Raw genomic sequence first — 17796 nt, forward strand, 5'->3', positions numbered from 1 at the left:
CTCCTAGTCAGCCTGAACCCGCGGGGGTGGGGCAGGATGGTCAACCTCACTGCCCAGAAATAACCGCATTCCTGAGTGTACAAATTCCTGTAGGTAGGAGACGGGCTCCAAGAAGTAGTCCTACATAGTAGCATGGCCATGGCATCGGGTGTATTATAACCCCGTTAATGTGGTTTGGATTTGGTTTTATTTCTGCAGAACCTGTTTCCTTCACACTGAGCCGGGTTTGTTGGTGCGGTTTGGTGTTTTTTTAGAAACATAGAAAATAGGAGCAGGAGGAGGCCATTCGGCCCTTTGAGCCTGCTCCACTATTCATACCAGAGTATTTTCCTCTTCTGCATGGAATAAAAGCTGCCTGCTCGACCTCTGTTCAAAGAGTCGGACAGAAATGGTAAATTATTCACTTGTGAGATGGAATTGCTACTGGCATTAAGTTTAACCCATGGCAAGTGGCAACATCCTCTGGGTTTACAGAATTTGAAAAGAAAACATTTTTTTTTCTGGCCCCCCCTCCCCCAAAAAAAGATCTCCATTAATCTGTCAGGAATACATGAACATTAAAGTACAGTGACAAAATTCCATTGTGTTGCTGAGAGGTTGCCAAGCGCCGAAGCAGCATTTGCGCTGTAGTGTTGTTGCCCCTTTAAGAGAACGTGTGATGTGCCTGAGACTGGAGAATCTGTGTTTATTGTAGTCTTTGCCCAGTGGAGCTGGGAGAGGGGACAGCGGTTGCTATGGTGACAAGGCAGCTGGTGATTAGTTCAATGGAAAGAAGTCAAGGGAGGTCAAAGGAGGGAGGTGTGGGAATAGGGAGGCAGGAGCGTAGCAGAAACGTCAGAGCCAGTAAGCTGGGGGCCAGCGAAGAAAGGGAGTCAGCGAGGAGAAGGATGATAGAGAAAGACAGTTCCTCCCCCCCCCCCCCCCCCCCCACTCAAAAAGACCTGAAACAAAGCAAACGGAGTAAAAGAGGCACCCTATTACTGGCTGAAGTCATGGAGAGTGTTACTGAAGCTCCGTGGCTGTAAAGAAGCCAAAGGCAGGGTCGATTTTCTTTCTCTCTCCTCCCCAAGTGAAGTTTTCGTTTCAAAAGGAAATACAGACAAATGCTGCCTAATTGGGTTATTTGTTGCAGGAATGAGGCTGCAAGCAAGAGAGATTCACCAGCAGGCAGAGTCGGTGAGGTAGGACATTCCACAAATTGAGTTAACTTCTATCTTCCTCTCTTGATTTTGGATTATAATTGATCCCTCACAAAAGGCAGAACTGATTTTCAAAGGAAGTCTGTACTCTAGAGCATTGGGGGTAGGGAGAAAAGTACCCTGTGAACGTTGCACTTGAGACCCTGTGCTTCAGGCGAAACATACTTTTTCTTCCAGGCACCATCTACTATTCTCTATCGATTCTATGTTTATGAACGTGTCATTTTTAATCATTTGAATTTTTCAGTAACTGGCCAAATATTTATGGATGACCCCCCCCCCCCCCCCTTTCCCCTTCCCAAATCAGGCTTCCTGTGGAATACGTGTCTGTTATCTGTAGAGCTGTTCTATGAAGTTAACCCCTTGCTCACTAGAATGTTGGCTTTGTTCCGTTCTTGCACTGCTCCCTTGAGAAGCTACTGACGTTCATTTTGATCACAGACTTGGTTCCTCTCCTTGGTTCTCACCCTCCTTTGGGTTCCCCCTCCCCCAAGGTTTGCTGTGTACCATTCCTCAGACTAAACATCTGCCTAGCAAACTGCTCCCAGGCCACTTTCAGTGCCCTTGCGTGGGGAGCAGTGTACTGAGGGCTACACAGAAGTAGCCTCGTGTGACATGCAATGTGGTTTTCTCCTCCGTCTCTTCCCACAGTCGGGAACAACGCACTGCCCCCTCCCCCCCCCCCCCCCCCCCCGGTATTTGAAACCGAAAATCTAGTTGTTAAGTAAGGGAATCTCGGGCATGAGCTCCGAAGCAGTTCCGTGCTGTGTTTGATTTGAGTTAAATATTCAGGGTCACCGCATCTTGCAATTTGTGTCCTCTTGATGCAAGGGCCAGTGGACCCGCTTCTTCAGAGTTTAGGCACAACGAAAGAAAATGAGCGAGCCTGAAGTATTAAGATGCACACCTGCCATTGGAACAATGAAAATATAGCAACTAAACCAGGTCTCAGACTTCCCTGACTGGCATTTTCGGCTCCAGCTCTTAAAGAAGCAGTCCCTGAGTTACCAAACAGAGTATCCCCAATATAGGGTACTACTGCAGCTCGAACATTAGACTTGTGCAAAGCTTGCTGAAATTGGTCAGCAATTATTGCATTAGATAGCCAGAATGGCACTGAGAAAGGAGCTCGGGCAGGGGATCACTTGACTGAATGTTGCCATTTGAATTCATGACCTATCATCGGCTTGGACAGCAGAAGAGTTAAAAAAAATAAAATATTTCAGAATAATGCAAATTGAAATGTCGTTTGGAAGTTGACCATATGGAAATCTGTTATGTCAGCTTTATTTTGTAGGTAATTTTAAAAATACTTTTATGGTGAGAAAATTTCTCATGACCTGTCTGATTTGTGTACAATATAAGAATTTTGCACTTTAGCCTGTCGATCATCGAGGTGGTTGGAGTTCTGGCTGAAGTGTTTATTTTTAAGCGGCAACTCTCTGTGGAAATATTTGGCAAGTGGCTGACATAGGGATGTTAATTACTTTGAATATGTCAATGCCTTGTAATAATGTCACTGTGCGCAAAACAGAAATACGATTTGGTTCTTCTGGTTCCTTGCTATGTTGGTGATGTTCCAAGTGCGTGAAATTTGAAGTTAGAAATGGTGTGGTTCTTTGCCTCTTTTCTTCCCCCTGCTGTTTTGTGCATATTGCAATATTGCCTATTGCCCCCCCCCAAAAATCAATGAAGTTTGTGTCCAAGCAACAAACAATGGTCTCTATATAGGTGGGTGCTTGAAGTTGTAGTAATCTCTCAGTGATTCATGCACAGGATGCCATCTATTCATTATCTGTTTTTAAATGTGTGAGAGTAAATCAAAATAGACTGGAAACCTGTTTATTTTAGTTACATGTAGTATATTACCGTAGTGGTTCGGATAGCTGTTAAAGAGGATGCCTCCAAACCTATTGAAAGAGAAAGTCACAAACAAGGTAGTTTTAAAGAGAAAGCTTTGCCACCTTTCCAGGAGGTAGCCCCTGCCTTTGAAAGTGAGAGTATTTCTCGGGTTGCTTTGTCATTACAGGATTAAAATTGGAATCTCCATTTTTAAAAGGGAATTTTTCCTCGCAACATTCAAAGCTCTGACTCGTTAAAACATCTTTGCACTTGATTTTAACATTGGTTTATTTAGAAGTCGTTGGCAATCCCAGGTAAGTATTTTGTGATGCACCAAGCTGATATTTTTCTAACAAAATAACTCCTCAATAGGCAAATTGTTCAGCTCCTTATGCTGCCCGGCTCAGTAACTCCTCCAAAGCAGTTCTCAAGATGATTTTAAACCTTTGTGTGTGTCCTGAAATGAAGCAGATCTTCATACCTCTCACGTTTCTGATAGATGTTTGTGTCTCTGTGCACAGGTGAAGGTGAGAAATGATCTTGAGTGGTTTATAAGTTACAACATACAGTGCAGAAAGAGACCATTCGGCCCATCGAGTCTGCACCGATCCACTTAAGCCCTCACTTCCACCCTATCCCTGTAATCCAATAACCCCTCCTTATCTTTTGGATACTAAGAGCAATTTAGCATGGCCAATCCACCTAACCTCCATGTCTTTGGACTGTGGGAGGAAACCGTAGCATCCGGAGGAAACCCACGCAGACACGAGGAGAACGTGCAGACTCCGCACAGTTAATTGACTTAATTGGTAGGATTTGTTATTTAACCTACCAAGTCAAAATTTGGTATATTTAAGTCTACTCTAGACCACTGGCATGTAGTATGAGCAGTAGTTTCCCTGCAGTGTTGGGCGAGTGAGTGTTCTCTGGTTCAGAGCTGAAGCCCTTGGTTTTCTTAGGTAGATAGAAAAAATAGACCATGCCATTATTTGATGGAATGGAGTGTTCGAGAATAGTAACGGTCATTCTTGCTTCAGGCTACACCATCAAATCAACTGGATTGATAATTCAATCCATTTCTGTTTGTGGGACTTTGCTTTGCACAAACGATCTTTGGTTGCAAATCTATTCTCGTCAGTTTCCCTTCATTATTGAAGATGACCATTTCCCGCGTACGTAGAGTTACCTGTTTTGTGTTCTGACATGGCTGTGGAGCCTGACTCCAGACCTGCGTGGTTTCCCACAGTCTGGGCAAAGGTGAACTGTCTGATTTTGTTGGGACTGTCCCATCTTTGTAGCTTGCCTTTTATCCTTAGTTGTCAAAATTCTTCGCTGTTAGAAGGAAGCAACACCACCAATTGAGATTACTCCCCAGATAGTTATTTCTTGTGCATTTTTTATCCCATTCCGTGGTGGACATGTCACATTTCCTGAAGTTCGCCTTCAAGGGTTCCTTGAAAGTTAACCTCGAACTGTCTTGCAGGTAGTGTCCAAGTTCAAGGTCTGAATACGTTACATAGAATTTACAGTGCAGAAGGAGGCCATTCGGCCCATCGAGTCTGTACCGGCTCCCGGAAAGAGCAACCTACCCAAGGTTAACACCTCCACCCTATCCCCATAACCCAGCAACCCCACCCAACACTAAGGGCAATTTTGGACACTAAGGGGAATTTATCATGGCCAATCCGCCTAACCTGCACATCTTTGGACTGTGGGAGGAAACCGGAGCACCCGGAGGAAACCCACGCACACACGGGGAGGATGTGCAGACTCCGCACAGACAGTGACCCAAGCCGGAATCGAACCTGGGACCCTGGAGCTGTGAAGCGATTGTGTTATCCACAATGCTACTGTGCTGCCCCACCACTGTACCACCGTAGCAATTTCTGAGATATATACAACGTGTCCCCACCATCTGCACTGTGCTCTGATGATGAGTGCTTCAATTCCAGACATTTCTGCTCTTTGAAGTACCTCAGTGTCGGGCACTTTGTCCTCCCATTTGATGTCCATGATGTTCAAAATGCATTTCATGTGGAACCTATCCAATTGTTTAATATGTCTGGAGTAGGTAGTCATGTTCCACAGGCATGTGGCGGGGGCGGATTAGCCACTACAGCTTTGTACACAGCAAATGTACCGGGGCCTCACGGTAGCATGGTGGTTAGCATCAATGCTTCACAGCTCCAGGGTCCCAGGTTCGATTCCCGGCTGGGTCACTGTCTGTGTGGAGTCTGCACGTCCTCCCCGTGTGTGCGTGGGTTTCCTCCGGGTGCTCCGGTTTCCTCCCACAGTCCAAAGATGTGCGGGTTAGGTGGATTGGCCATGCTAAAATTGCCCGTAGTGTAAGGTTAATGGGGGGATTGTTGGGTTACGGGTATACGGGTTACGTGGGTTTAAGTAGGGTGATCATTGCTCGGCACAACATCGAGGGCCGAAGGGCCTGTTCTGTGCTGTACTGTTCTATGTTCTATGTTCTAAATGTTGTTGCGTTTGATACCTTGTTTCCTCCACAGACCTTTAAGTAAACAGGCAAATGCTGAACTTGATTAGACAACTCTATTTGTCACCTCTCTGCAAATTTCTGGATACTGATTCAGAGATAGGTAAAGTTATCCACAGCATTCAGGATTGTGTTATTGGTAGTTATAGGAAGTGCAATATAGTCAGAGTTTGGTGCTGGTTGGTGGAGTATCTCTGTTTTCCTCAAAGTGATGATCAGCCCTTAGTCATCAGACGCTTTTGGAAAAACAGTCCAAGATCCGCTGAAGGCCATGCCCACAGTGTGACATCCAGGCGCAATCATCGGCAAACAGCAATTCCCGTATCGTCATCCCTGAAACCTTAGCTGACGATTCCAGTTGTCTCCGATTGAAGTGAATGTCATCTGAACTGAACTAGGTGTATATTCCATTATCACCTCCATTAAATTCCCCAGAAAGGAAAGAATATACCATCACTGAACTTAAAAAAGTAATTTATTGGTTATGATATAAATGCCAATTCCTTTCTTTCTGTTTAACACGTGATTGGAGACTATCTGGCTATCAAATCAATCATTCTGAATCAGCATATGGCCTTTGCAAGAGGCCCTACAAGGAAGAGTCTCACAGTTTAGGAATATCCCAAAGGGATGTAATTCTCTTGTCTTGTACTTGTTACATGTATAGACCTGACTTGATTAACAGGTCGTACACTGGAAGAAGTATTTCTGTTCTCATGGGGCTGTCTTTGATTAATTGTGTGTGATAGGTGTCTGTCTAGCTCGAGTTTGGTTGAACCAATAAAAAGTTGTATAACTGACGGGTGGGTGGGGGAGGCTCATAAGTGTGGGCTGGAGGCTATTGAAGGACTATGTTGAGTTCATTTTCACAAAAAAGCTTTTCATCGGACGCACATGGTCTAATTGGGAAAGTACTACTGACAACTGGCAGAGATTCTTGATTTTTATTGTTTTGTGAATTTTTATTGTTTTGTAGCTTTCCTGGTCTGTTAATAATAATAATAATCTTTATTAGTGTCACAAGTAGGTTGACATTAACACTGCAATGAAGTTACTGTGAAAAGTCTCCACTCTCCAACGACTGTTCGGGTACACAGAGGGAGAATGTGCAATTCACCTTTTGGGACTAGTAGGAGGAAACCGGAGGAACCCATGCAGACACGGGGAGAACATGCAGACTCCGCACAGACAGTGACCGAAGTGGGAATCGAACCTGTGACCCTGGCGCTGTGAAGCAACAGTGCTAATCACTGTGCTACCGTGCCGCCCATGTTTTTGTGTTGATGTAATTTGAGAGATTAGGAGTGTAAAGTGGGATGCCACACTACTTCCAGTGTATGCCTCGAGTTCAAAAAGGGGTCTTTTTTCTCCTAATGGCATGCCATTCCAGTCACATCTTGCTTAAAGTTGTGTTTTGATTCACTGGGAGGAGGGGCTTTGGGGTTCAATGCGAGCTAAAGATGCTGAGATACAGTCTACATCATAATGGCCATTGGCAGTACTCAAAGCCGATGCTGACACCTGAGGAACCCAGCCAGTATTATCTCATTAAAGTTAATACACTACATCACCTTTACTGTCTGTTTATGTTAGAAAGTGTCATGACAACACTTGGATCTGATGTATTAATTGCTGATCGAAAAATGTAAAACATTTGCAAAAACTAACCTCTTTTTCATACCACTGGAAAAAAGGTAAAAGTGATTAGAAATACATGGTTTAGCTCAGTGGGCAAGACAGCTGGTTTGTAATGCAGAACAAGGCCAGCAGCGCAGGTTTAATTCCCGTACCAGTTTTCCCGGACAGGCGCCGGAATGTGGCGACTAGGGGCTTTTCCCAGTAACTTCGTACTTGTGACAATAAAAGGTTATTATTATTAATAGACAAAGGGTTAATTTCCAGCTGTTATTTTAATGCTGGTTTAGCTCACCAAGCTAAATCGCTGGCTTTTAAAGCAGACCAAACAGGCCAGCAGCACGGTTCGATTCCCGTACCAGCCTCCCCGGACAGGCGCCGGAATGTGGCGACTAGGGGCTTTTCACAGTAACTTCATTGAAGCCTACTCGTGACAGTAAGCGATTTTCATTTCATAATGCTTCAGTTAAAGACACAGGGTGGGGAAAATTATGTCACTTTTAAAGCGAAGGACCGGAGCTGGGGCTCAGTGTCGTTAAGGATTAATACTGTGTTTAATCCCACTGCACAGGATTGACTATCAGGGTGAATTCACTGGGAGTGAAGAAGTGTTTCTGTTGTGGCTGCAAGTGGTTCTTTGCTAAAGGCATTACTGCAGATCACAGGCGCAGCACAATTGCGAACCTTTTGAAGCTGTGAGTGAGTGGCATACTCCAGTCCCGCTGTAATCTGACTCTTATTAGTCAGGGGTGGGGTCCTCTATTCAAATGCATTCCTCAGCCAGATTTCCCTCTGGTCTCTTGCAGTAATATTTTTGATTTGCTCCTTGTTGGAGGAAAGCGGTTTATCTGATGCCCTTTATATTGGTCACAGCTTTTGAAAAGTGTCAGAGCACTGCTTTTGGGGGGGGGGGGGGGGGGGGGGGGGGGGAATTGCAAGATAGGAATTCAAGCGATCATTTAGATGAGAATATCTTTGCCAGGGTAACGTATCTGGCTGATGACAATAGGATCAGTTGTAGCATGGTACCATCTTGATCATGCTCAACGCAAAATAATTAATCTTTGCTTATAAATAAATGTTTAAGTTTTGCTGCTATACAGTAGTGTCTAAGAAAGCAGCACATTTTCTGGTGAGAGGGGTAGACTATTTCTGTGCATCTGAGTGACTAAGGACCGACCTAAACATTGGTCTAGATAGAGATTTGCCCCAGTTGTTCATAGAATCATAGGTCATAGAATTTACAGGGCAGAAGGAGGCCATTCGTCCCATCTAGTCTGCACCAGCCCTTGGAAAGAACACCTTACTCAAGCCCATGCCTCCACCCCAGCCCCGTAACTCAGTAACCCCACTTAACCCTTTTGGACACTAAGGGCAATTTAGCATGGCCAATCCACCTAACCCGCACATCTTTGGACTGTGGGAGGAGGAAACCGGAGCACCCGGAGGAAACCCACACAGATGCGGGGAGAGTGGGTAGACTCCGCACAGACAGTGACCCAAGCCGGGAATCGAACCGGGGACCCTGGAGCTGTGAAGCAACTGTGCTACCATGCTTCAAATTATTTCTAGGCAAAGACGAGAAGGTATTTATTTTTTGCTGTGCAGTCAAATGCCTCGGTCCAAACATAAACAGAAGAAGTGAAGTGAAAGTGACTGTCTTTGATGTCAAAGCAACATTTGACTGAGAATGGCATCAAGGAGCCTAGCAAAATTGAGGTGAGTGGGAATTGGGTGGAAAAGTCATCATTAGTTGGAGGCATATCTCGTACAAAGGAAGATGGTTGGAGGTCAACCATCTCAGGCCTTGGATATTGCTGCAGGTGTTCCTCCGGGTACCATCCTAGACCCAACATCATAAATAACTTTCCCTTCCAGCATAAGGTCAGAAGTAGGGCTGATCACTGATATTACAGTGTTTCATTACCAGTCACAACTTTCCAGATACCGAAGCAGTCTGTTCCTGCATACAGCACAACATGAACAACTTTCACACTTGGGGTGTCAACTAGCAAGTAACACTCGCATTGTCCTGGGGCTGAGATATAGATTTTGAACTATATCACCTCGTCATTCCGGACTTTTGCTGGAATCTGGAATTCCCATCCTAACCACTGTTGGTGGTTACCTGCATGAGGTGGGACACGGCAGTAGAAGAAGGCAGCTTACCACCCTTCTCAAGAACAATTAGGGATGGGACATTAATGTTGGCCTTCCCAGGAACGGTCAATCCTATGAATAAAAAAGGGGGAGACATTGTGTTGATAATGTTCACTAGATAATAATCGGAGGCTGAGTGACAGGGGTTCAAATCTCCCCATGACAGCTGGTGGAATTTGATGAAATAAAACATCTGGAATTAGAAGCTAGGGTGCCATTCACTCCAAAAAGTAAGTTGATTTATGGCAGGTATTTCAGGGGGTTTCCCACCGGCTCTGCCAGCTAGTTCTCCTACTCCTACTCAATGACACTTGTCACTTTTTTGGGGCTCAGGGGAGTTTCTCACCGTTTAGCCCACAGTTAGGGCAAAACCCTAGGGCATGGCCCCCCCCTTCGGCCCCTGAGCCTTGACAGTGGCACCTGGGCAGCCTTGCACTAGCATCCCAGGCAGTGCTCCTGCCAGCTTGCCAAGGTGTCATCTGGTAAGGTATCCACTTTCTAGGGGGAGGGCCAGCGACCCACCCTGTACTGAACCTGACCACCCAAGGGCCTCCAATGGCCCGGTTGACCCCCTGGGTCCCATTCCGCTTGGTCCTGTGTGGACCGATGCTGAAAGGCGCCCAGCTGCAGCACTCTCTGGGAGGCTGGTGGATCCTGGGTAAGTTTGTTGGAATTTGGTTTAAAACCGGCTTTGGCACACATCATTCTGGTCAAGCCCCTTGTGGACGTGTTTCTGACCATGGCGCCTCGCGTGACTTGAGTGGATCCCGCGCAGACGTGATGGCTGCCTGGAAGCCAACGAGAGACACGCGCTCGGCATTCACCAGCCACAACAGCGCTCGGGCAAGAGCTCAAACGCGGCCGGTGGATCACCACTATTGTCTCTGTAATGATAGCTATAAAAGTATTGTCATAAAAACTCCCCTGGTTCACTAATCCCCTCTGGGAAAAGAAAACCTGTCATCCTTACCTGATTCCAGACCCACATATTGTGCTTCACTCTTAACTGTCCTCTGAAATGGCCTAGCAAGCCACTCCGCTCAAGGACAATTAGGGATGGCAACAAATGTTGGTCTTGCCAGCGATGAAAGAGTGCTAGCCATTGAGCCGCAGAAGGTAGTGCCTTAGTTCTGGTGTGTATATGGGATGCTGGTTGTCAAGAGTACATATTTGTGCGTGTCTCCTTGCTTGCATGTGTATCACCTGAGATACTTTTGGGCATGGCCAGTTTTGCAAAAGTATAAATTGGATTGCCAGGATTCTATCACCCTCTATAAGGAGACCAATAGTATCTTTGGGAGCTGCTGTCTGATGATCAGTCTGGGAATGCCATTCACAGGTCTTTGTTGCATCGGATTGGCTTGGCATCGAACCATCTTTCCACATCTCTATTAGTGAACATCATTCATGTATTCTCACAAGTGGTCCACCGAGTGTGTTGGTAACTGTACCTTTGCAAGTTGGGACAGTGTCCACAGTGGGCTCCATGGTTGGCTGAAAGTTCTGTTCTGTCACACTTGCGCTGATGGACTGGATCTCTCAGAAGTCCAGGTCTGGCATATGTTTTATCTGTTTTGGGCTGGGGTGTTGGGCAAGTAGGTTTTATCTGATATGGGATAAGGGTGTTGGAACTTTGGGAAAGTAGTTTATGGAAGGTCAAACGTTGTGGCCAACAAAGAAAATCTTTTGGAGGAGTTGCAACTGGGTGGTGAAGGTGAAGTCAGGGCTGATGGCAAAACCATTTGGTTCAAACTGGATTTTGCTCCCGAAATACTGAGGCACTGGTAAGCTTGGGCCTATATAACAGAAGTTATTCAGTAATGCTCTCAAGAATACACTAGAATAGGAGCAGGAGTAGACTTATGTGGCCTTCTGCTACCCTTCAAAAATCTGATGACACTGCTTCTAGTTGAATGCATAATTCCATGAGCACATTCAGTTTTCATTATTCCTTTTATTTTATGTCCGTGTAAGGAAAGAAAGTTATTTCCCCTTTGCCACCACAAATCACTCTGTCTCTTTTCCTTTCCTAAGGGAATAGACCATTCACACTACACTAGGTTGAGATGGTGCTCATCTCAAAAATAGTCAGACCACAGCGATGTAAGAAAACAGAAGCTAGGAGCCTTTGAGCCGCTCCACTATTTAATAATCGTGGTTAATATTCCCACCTTTTTCATTGATAAGGGATGTGGGCATCCCTGGCTAGGCCAGCATTTATTACCCATGCGTAATTGTCCTTGAGAAGGTGATGGTGAGCCGTATTTTTTGAACTGCTGCAGCCATAGGCGGCATGGTAGCACCATTGTTCAACAGCTCAGGGTCCCAGGTTTCAATTCCCGACTTGGGGCAATGACTGTGCGGAGTCTGCACGCTCTCCCCGTTGTCTGTGTGGGTTTCCTCCTGTGTTCCGGTTTCCTCCACATGTTCTGAAAGACGTGCTTGTTAAGTGAATTGGACATTCTGAATTCTTCCCTCCGTGTACCCAAACCAGGCGTCGGAGTGTGGTGACTAGGGATTTTCATAGTAACCTTCATTGCAGTGTTAATGTAAGCCTACTTGTGATACAATAAAGATTATTATTATGTAGGTAAACCTACAGTGCTGTTTAGGAAGGGAGTTCCAGGGCTTTTGACAGCATGAAGGAACGGCAATATTGTTGCAAGTCAAGATTGTGTGGTGGCTTGGAGATAACTTGCTGGTGGCGTTCCCATGCATCTGCTGCCCTTGCCCTTTATAGTTGGTATAGGTCACAGGTTTAAAAGGTGCTAGTTGAAGGAGCCTCGGTCAGTTGCTGCAGTGCATCTTGGTAATGGGACATGCTGCTGCCACTGTGCATCAGTGGTGGAGGGAGTGAATGTTGAGTGTGGTGGATGGGTGTTAATCATGCAGCGACCAAAGAGGGTCCTGAATATAAGACCGACCTCATTACACCATAGTATGTTATTAATCTTGTAAGCAAAAATATATTGGATGTGAACTACTGGCTGCATTGCGGCAGAATGGTGGCGTAGCTGGTAAGTGCCGGGAGATCCCTCTTCCAGGATTTACCCAGCTCACCCGCCTCGCGATCTGAATCTCGTCCATTGTGGGCAGGATCACTGTCTGGCAAATCTGCATATTAGAGCAAGACTTGAGAGTTGGGGCTTTGGGGGAGTCGAGAGATTGGGACGCCATTTAAAAATGGCACCCCGATCTCTTACTGCACTGACGAGCTGAGCTCCTTGGAGCAGGAAACAGGACTAAGTGCAGCCTCGGCAGGGCATTCCCTGCTGAGGTCCCGAATTGCAACCAAGTCCTGATATAGATAGCATAGTATTCTCGCGTGCGGGAAGCGGCGGGAAACACCCGGCTAAACGCACTCGTCACTAGACCTTGTTGCAATTTGGTTAGATCGCCCCCATAATTTGCGTGCCTATTTCATTAATTAATTAATTTTACTCGTTAATTTATTACCTTATGGACAGTTTCCATTCAAGTCCCCATTCTGATCTCTCAACATTGAGCATTAATCAATATTGAATGTACTTGTACCCCCAAGACTCTATGCAGTGCCATTCTACCACAGGCCATACAGTATGAGGTTCATTCTGTATTTTTGCCACTTAGTTTTCACTGACAGCTGTCTCCAACAAGCGCAGTTAAGGTTGTGAACTTGCCATATTTTGGTTGCAGGCTACATCCTGACAATACGAGTCACAGCATGTGGATCTTAATGCATTGCATCACCCTTTGCGAGATGGAAAGAATTTGATGCCTAAATTGCTAATGGCGGCTGAATCATTTCCACACCCAGATTTTGATTCTTGGAACCCTGTCTTCTGTACAGGGTTGCTGCTTTTTAACGGGATTGCTTTCTGGCAGACTGTCTGATTTATGGCAGCTGGATTAGGGAGGAGCGGTGGGATCACTTAAAGACTGATTTTAGTGAATTATAAATGAATGATCCAGGGCTAGCTGGAATGACGTCTAGCCTGTCCTTGAGGTGTTGGGAAGGGGATGTGAGTAGTGGACGGACTCCTATCGAGATGATATGTCACTCGACTATCTTGACAGCTGTTGCCATTCTTCAGCTTGCACGTTTGTGAACACTACTGCATGTATTGGCATTGTTTGGAAGTGTGAGAGTCCAGAGATTTGGACAGACTATCGAGAGTTGCTCCAACACTTCCAATTACAGGCTGACACAGGGTAGAGGATTAAACAGGCTACTTAGCTGTCCACTCGTGTTTAGGTTTACCTCTAAGGGAGTCAGGGGGCACTAATATATAATTTTGATGAAGGATCAATAGCCAAAAGGTTGAGGAACAGTGCATTGACATCACAAGCAAATTCTCAGGAGATTGCTGGTTTGAAATTTTCCTACGAACTTAAATCTGTTGGCTTGGTTTGGCTTTGACGATATGGTGACGATTCGAGGATGTGTTTCTCTGCCTGAAACGTGTGGGTTTGGTTAAAATAAATTCTTACTGATAATTTCAATAGAAAATTCAACTTGAACCCAAACGAGAGAGCTCCATTTTGTAGTCATGCTGACTTTTCTTTCTGGAACCTCTTTGGTTGGTACTATTGATGAGATAGTGATAAGCTGCTGATCTCGCTCTTCCCGTTGGATGGTAGCAGGGGAGGGAAGTTAATAGGTGCAGGAAATGAGAGAAATATCTACTTTAAACATTCAGTAAGTGCTGCTCTTCTGGCCAGAATATGCCCAACAGTAACAACAGATTGACGCAATGCAGTGGTGAGGAGTGTGGAACACTCCAAGTATAAAATTCTGGCTTTGATTTTCCAATTAATTTAAATCAGATTAGCTTTAGTCACAGAACCATAATCCTGACTGGCTTCAGAGACTGGGACCTAGAAACCACAATAATTACGTACCACAGGAGTTCAGACAACCACACTTGGAGTTGTGCAATCTGTGCCAGAAATTTGTCAGCTTTTGGTCAGTTTCATAAGGATGAAGACTAATCGGTCTTGTCCTCTGTGCACTTGGAGCACCCACAAAATACGTATTATAGCAACAAGACGGGAGTGTTCAGTTTGACGAGCATGCTGCACTATGTAACTGTCAACTGAAAAGGTACAACTATGTAATGGGGATCTGAAATTACTTTACAAAGCAGTCCCATGAAAGTTGCACACATTGGGTCAAAAATGTATATATTATGCCTGCCTGTCTCCGTACTTACAGACCCTTTGGTGTTTTTAACATTTTCGGCTATCTCAGTACAACTCAAGTAAGGATAATGTTTATAAAAGGATTGATATTCTGAGAATGGACTGTGTCAGGAAAAGAATTAGGACTTTGTGTTAATATATTGACATTCGGAAGTGGTTGCTGCATCAAAACCGTGAGACATTTTTGAAAGCTGTGATGAGGTGCTATATACACTTAAGTGTAAAGTATTTTTTATAAGTTCATAAGATATAGGAACATAATTAGGCCATTTGGCCCATCAAGTCTGCTCCACGATTCTATCATGGCTGATATATTCCTCATCTGCCAACTACAATGTTACAGGCCAAGAGCTAGATTGCAAAATTAGCCAGAACATCTCCTCCCTAGAACACATTACCTCGGAGCGGGAGTGGGCAATTTAGCCTCCCGAGCCTACCACCCTCCATGTGATCATGGTTGATCCCGTCCTGGCCTCAACTCCAGCGGCCTGCCCGTTCTCCATAACCCTTCAACCTATTACCAATTAAAAATCTGTCTAACTCCTCCTTAAATTTACTCACTGTCCCTGCATCCACCGCACTCTGGGTAGCAAATTCCACAGATGCACAACCACTTGGGAGAAGTAGTTTTTCCTCAAATCTGCTCCTAGAAAGTCGAGGAACGGCTGCCACCTCCGAGAGAACCCCGCCATGGACCCTCTCAAGGCAAACTTTATTTTCTCGAGACTGAGAAACCCGGTCATGTCACCAATCCAGATCTCTACACTCGGGGGTTTTGAGTCCCTCCACATTAAAAGGATCCGTCCCCGTGCTACCAGGGAGGCAAAGGCCAAGACGTCAGCCTCTTTCACTTCCTGAACACCCGGATCGTCTGACACACCAAAGATCGCTATCTCTGGACTCGGCACCAGTCGAGTGTCTAAGATCTTGGACATTGCCTGAGCAAAACCCTGCCAGAATCACTTAAGAGCCGGGCATGCCCAGAACATATGGACATGATCTGCAGGGCTTCCCGCACATTTATCCTCAACCCCAAAGAGCTTTCTCATCCTGGTTGCCGTCAAGTGCGCCCGGTGGACCACCTTAAACTGGATTAAGCTAAGCCCAGCACATGATGAGGAATTGACCCTGCTTTGGGCATCTGCCCTAACAGGTTCCCCATCCTTTCAATGCCTGTCCTATGTGAGCTTTGGAACCCTCCACCTATCTTGCCCGGGACAAATCTGCGATTATTGCGTATCGGGGTCCAGACTGAGGCTCCCTCCGCCCCCCTGTGCCTTCTCCACTGACCCCAGATGTTTAATGCCACCACCGGACCAGCGGAGTAGCGGACCGGCGAGAACGGCAGAGGTGCCGTTACAAGTGCCCCTAGGCTGGTACCTTTGCATGAGGCCGCCTCTAACCGCTCCCACGCCGACTGCCCCCCCCCCCCCCAATATCCATTTTCTAATAGCTCCACGTCTACTTTATCAATACCTTTTAGCATCTTATATACCTCAATTAGATCTCCCCTCATTCTTCTAAACTCTAGAGAGTATAGGCCTAAACTGTTCAATCTTTCCTCATGTGATAAACCCCTCACCTCTGGAATCAATCTAGTGAACCTCCTCTGAACTGCCTCCCAATGCCACTACATCTTTCCTCAAATAGGGGGGCCGAAACTCTGCACAATACTCCAGGTGTGGTCTTACCAATGCCATGTATAGTTGCAACAATACTTCTTTACCTTTGTACTCAATTCCTTTAGCTATAAATGCCAACATTCCATGTGCTTTCCCTATTGTCTGCTGCACCTGCATGCTTGTTTTCTGAGACTCATGCACGAGGACACCCAGATCCCTCGGCACCCCGAAAGTCTCTCCCCATTTAGATAATAAGTTGCCTTTCCATTTTTTCGACCAAATGCACAAACTCAACTTATCCCCGTTAAACTCCATCTGCCACATTTTGGCCCATTCTCCTCACCCATCTATATCCATTTGTAAGGTTCTTATTTCCACTTTACAACTTACTGTCCCACCTATTTTTGTGTCATCTGCTAATTTGGCCACAGAACCTTCCATCCCCATATCCAAGTCATTAATATAGATTGTGAAATAGCTTTGTAAAATCATGCTGATTCTGATGGATAGCGCTATGGCTTTCCAAATGTCCTGATGTTCCGTCCTTGATAATTGATTCTAACAATTTTCCAACAACAAAAGTTAAACTAACTGGTCTGAAATTTCCCACATTCTGCCTCCCTCCCTTTTTTGAATAAGGGCGCTACGTTAGCATTTTTTCCAATCCACTGGAACCTTTCTGTGTCCACGGAATTTTGGACTATCGTAATCAATGGATCCACTCACTATCTCTGCTGCCACTTCCTTTAACACCATAGGATGTAGACCATCAGGCTCTGGGGCGTTGTCTGCCCCAATCCCAAGAGTTTGTTGAGTACCATTTCCCTATTGATGCTGATTGTTGCAAGTTCCACCCTTTCTATTACCTCCGAATTGCCTGTTCCTATAGGAATGGTGCTAGTATCCTCCACCTTGAAAACTGAGGCAAAGTATTGATTTAGCATCTCTACCATTTCTGTGTCCCTACTATTAACTCACCAGTTTCGTCTTCCAAGGGGTCAACATTCACCTTATTGACTCTCTTCCCTTTTATGTACCTGTAGAAGCTTTTGCTATCCTTTTTGATTTTCTGTGCTAGTTTTTCCCGTACTTTCCTGTAGCTTTTTATTACCTTTTGCGTATCACTTTGTTTATGTTTGAAAGTTACCCAATCTTCCAGTCTACACTGGCCTTTGCAATATGATATAACTTTGTTTTTTGCTTTTATAATGTCCTTGTTTAGCCACGGAATTTTTTACCCCTCTTCCCATCTTTCTTCCTCACTAGGATATATTTTAGTTGTGAGGAATTGAGTATCTCCTTAAACATCTGGCACTGCTCATTAGCTGTCCTACCTTTTAGCCTTCCTGCCCAGCCTATAGGGGCCAATCTGTCCTCAAGCCCATGCAATTTCCTTTGTTTAATTCCAGAACCCTAATGTGGGACTCCACTTTCTCGCCCCCAAACTGAATCTTGAATTCTACCATACTATGATCACTCCTCCCTAATGGATCCTTAGCTATGAGGTCATTAATTAATCCCTTCTCATTACAGAATACCAAATCGAGAGTAGCCTCCTCCCTCGTTGGTTCCCCAGCATACTGTTCCAGGAAAAAATCTATAATGCATTCAATGAATTCTACCCTTGCCAATTTGATTCCTCCAGTCAATGTGC

At 45.3% G+C, this 17796-nt stretch overlaps 1 protein-coding gene across 3 annotated transcripts in view; it reads left to right on the forward strand.

Annotated features, from left to right (window-relative positions):
* si:dkey-82f1.1 (DENN domain-containing protein 2A) overlaps nt 1–17796 on the forward strand; it is a 125779-nt gene that overhangs the window by 14425 nt on the left and 93558 nt on the right. Inside the window, exon 2 of one of the 3 annotated variants that reach the window (XM_038780622.1) lies at nt 1133–1181. The exons of 1 other annotated variant lie outside the window; for it this stretch is intronic. The gene's annotated coding sequence lies outside the window, so the exon portion shown is untranslated. Of the gene's footprint in view, nt 1–922; nt 1182–17796 lie in introns of those variants that run through there. One more of the 3 variants, XM_038780621.1, reaches the window with a different exon arrangement.

The sequence above is a fragment of the Scyliorhinus canicula genome, chromosome 20 (assembly GCF_902713615.1).
Source record: "Scyliorhinus canicula chromosome 20, sScyCan1.1, whole genome shotgun sequence".
Classification (NCBI taxonomy): Eukaryota; Metazoa; Chordata; class Chondrichthyes; order Carcharhiniformes; family Scyliorhinidae; genus Scyliorhinus; species Scyliorhinus canicula.